General features: G+C 42.6%; 1 protein-coding gene across 13 annotated transcripts in view; it reads left to right on the forward strand.

Annotated features, from left to right (window-relative positions):
- Nucleotides 1-3,342, forward strand: part of ST6GAL1 (ST6 beta-galactoside alpha-2,6-sialyltransferase 1) — a 132,058-nt gene that overhangs the window by 60,898 nt on the left and 67,818 nt on the right. Inside the window, exon 1 of one of the 13 annotated variants that reach the window (XM_017549563.2) lies at nt 1,454-2,145. The exons of the other annotated variants lie outside the window; for them this stretch is intronic. The gene's annotated coding sequence lies outside the window, so the exon portion shown is untranslated. Of the gene's footprint in view, nt 1-1,453; nt 2,146-3,342 lie in introns of those variants that run through there. 13 annotated transcript variants of the gene reach the window in all.

Genomic DNA, 3,342 nt, shown 5'->3' on the forward strand with positions numbered 1-3,342 from the left:
TGAGCCGGAGTCTTGCTCTGTCGCCAGGCTGGAATGCAGTGGTGCAATCTTGGCTCACGGTAACCTTCAGGAAGGCAAATTTTTCTACAAGTATATGTCTGTCTGTCTGTCTGTCCGTGGGGTGCAATGTTGAAGACAGTAGCAAATGGCTCATGATTTCCCTTTGCCATGGCTGTGTCAGTCCGGAGTTCAGAGCTCTCCTAATCAGTTCCGAGTAGTTGACTCTGGTCAGGGACTGCTGCCTGACCTCTTGGTGGTGGGGACAACAGCCCCCACAAAGTTCTGTTCTCCAGGCTCTTAGAAAACCTCTGGGGAAATTTACTCAGGGAAATGTTCTGAGGACTTCATTATCTTCTCCATCAGTGCTGCCTGGCTGGAAAAATATGTAATCTCCGGTAAAAGACCGCTGGCAGGAGTGAAAGCCCCTTTATCTTCAGGGCTTTGCTCTGGGCAGGATCTCCCCTCCCCGCCATGAGCCCTGCAGGTGGGCCTGTCCATGAGGAAACATTTGCAAGCAGTCACAGCCTCTCAGACACTGCAGGCCTCTCATGGCTTCCTTGCTTTCCCTCTCTTCTCAGACTGACGAGCTACAAGTCGGTTTCTTGTTGCATATCATGCTTCCGACCTTTGCTGTGCTTTTGAGCAAAATAGTGACTTGTCAGAAATGTTTTGACAAAATGATTAATGCTTTGACCCATGTTGGCTCTCACTTGGTAGAGCTCAGTGGGTAGGAGCTGGGGTGTTGGAGCCAGACAGCCTGAGCAAGCTCCTCTGGGGACTCTGTGAAGCGTATGGTGATACCAGTACTGGCCTTGGGCACTATTAATTCCTGCAGCAGCAGGAATTAAATGAGCTTCACCAAATTACAGGAACTTTACTGCCTATAAATTGCATAGCGCATAGTAAAAGCTCAATAATTACTAGCTAAAGTGATAAAATTTATCTATCATTAAATTGTCAGCATAGCCCTCCAGAGGTAACCTTTTAAGTATTGTTGTCCTTCACAGATGTAGACACAAGGTTCACAGAAATTGACTAACTGGTCTAACATAACTTACAGTATAAAAGCCAGGGTTTCCATCTAGGTTTTTGAGAATAGAGCCTGAGCGAGCTGTTTCTCCAAAGCCAACGCTTCTCAAATTATTGGTGGCGAAGAACCAAATTTTTTCCCAGTTTCTGTCACACCAATAGTTTTGTAAAATACAATAAAAATGCATTCTGGAAGAATGAAATGAGGAAAAAGGACATTTGAAATAAAAGCCCCATTTTAAAAAGTATTGATTTAACAGGCATACTATTACTCTTTAAAATTACTGTAAAAGTTAGGCTGGGCACGGTGGCTCACGCCTGTAATCCTAGCACTTTGGGAGGCCGAGGTGGGTGGATTACCTGAGGGTCAGGAGTTCAAGACCAGCCTGGCCATCATGGTGAAACCCCATCTTAAAAAAAAAAAAAAAAAGAAAAAAAGAAAAAAAATTACTGTAAAAGTTGCTTACACTCCACTTCTGTACTTTTCTCATCTTGTATCTTGAAAAGCTTTCTCAGCCTAGCACTTCTCTGCAGATCTCACTTTCAGTAGCACTGTCCTCAGCTACCTGTTTCTCATCACTTGCCTGAGAATCAGTTGCCTGGGATGCTTATTAAATGCAGATTTCTGACCTTCCCGCAATGTTCCCTCAACGTCCCCCTCCATTCTGAATCGGAAGGATTGAGACAGAATTCAGGAACCCACATTTTGACACATGATTTTAATACTTTGGATGTGCTCTACATCTGAGAATCACTGTGTTCCACACTGTTGCCTCCCCTCTGCAGGTAATAGATAAGAGGGTAAGTAGTGAAGTGAGTGCCATGTTTTATTCCAGCCCCCCTTCTTGCCCCCTCTTCTTTTCTCAAAAAATTTTTTTCAAAGGCTTCCTTTCTGTAAAAGCTCACTGACAGAACCTACTTTCCACACGCAGTGCACTTCATCAAACAGATGTTGAGTGCAAACTGCAGGCTGGGTAGGTGGAGAGCAGACCACAAGATGCTCGCAAGCAGTTGAGAGTGAGTATAGGTAGAAAAAGGGCAGACCTAGGGCATTTCTGTGCATAGAGGTGGGGCAGAAGACGAGGAGCCAGCAATGAGAGCAGTAAGGCATTACCGGTAAGGTGGGGAAAAGCCAGGAGAAGTGTAGGTTTTGGAAGCTAGGTGAAGAGTACTCATCAAGGAGGAGGAAGTGATGGACTGCTGGTGGGTTGGGTAAGATGAAGACTGAGCACTGACCACTTGGCTAGCAACGTGGAGGTCATAGAGATCCTTGTGACTCTGACAAGATCAGGTCCATGAAGATAGGGGAGGCCTGGCTGGAGTGGGTTCAAGTGAGAGTGGGCAGATAGCCATCGCAAACAAGACTATGGACAAGGAGTTTTACTGTAAAGGAAACAGAAATAAGGCATGTTAAGGAAGATAAATGAGGTCAAGAGGTTTAGGGTCAGGGCAGTGAAATGGAGTTTATTTAGAACTCATGCAATGAATGGCTCAATATGTGACTTTTCTAAAGTAATCTATCTTTTAGTTAATTTCTTGAGTAAAACAGAAACAATTATCAATCGTAACTTTTTTCTTCAAACTCTTTAAAACTCTCCCCACTCCCAAACTATATCGTTGTCTAAGAAGAAAGGAGTTTGAAAATCAGTCTTGTTGCATAGCTTAATTTGAATACCTATAAAAAATGACATTGCGTTTTTTTCATATTTGCTGAATCTCTTTTTTGGCTGGAGGATTTTAAAGTAGATTTTTAAAGTATACTTCATCTCTCACTATTTCACATGGGCTTTAAAAAAAATATAACCACAATGCTTTTATATACCTAACAAAATTAACAATAATTTCTTAATATCATATAATAATCTATGTTCAAATATCCCTATTGGTCCCCAAGGTTTTTTTCAAACCAAGATCCAGACAAGATCTACATATTACATATTATTATATCTGTGAAGCTATTTGTTTTTTATTCCCATTTACTTGTTGATGAAACCAGTTCAGTTGTCCCATAGGAAGTCCTGCCTTCTGGATTTGTCTGATAATTTTCCTATGGTGTTATTTAACTTGTGTGCTTCTTTCTTCTGTGTTTCCTACAAACTGGAATTGTGTGCGAAGGCTTGATAATATACAGATTAAATGTTTTAGACAAGAAGTTTTCATAGGTGGTTAGCCAGGGGTGGTGGTGTGTGCCTGTGATCCCAGCTACTCAGGAGGCTGAGTGGGAGAATCGCTTAAACCTGGGAGGTTGAGGTTGTGGAGAGAGGAGATTGCACCACTGCACTCCAGCCTGGGTGACAAAGTGAGACCTTTTCT

This window comes from Cebus imitator, unplaced genomic scaffold (assembly GCF_001604975.1).
Source record: "Cebus imitator isolate Cc_AM_T3 unplaced genomic scaffold, Cebus_imitator-1.0 Scaffold220, whole genome shotgun sequence".
Taxonomy (NCBI): domain Eukaryota; kingdom Metazoa; phylum Chordata; class Mammalia; order Primates; family Cebidae; genus Cebus; species Cebus imitator.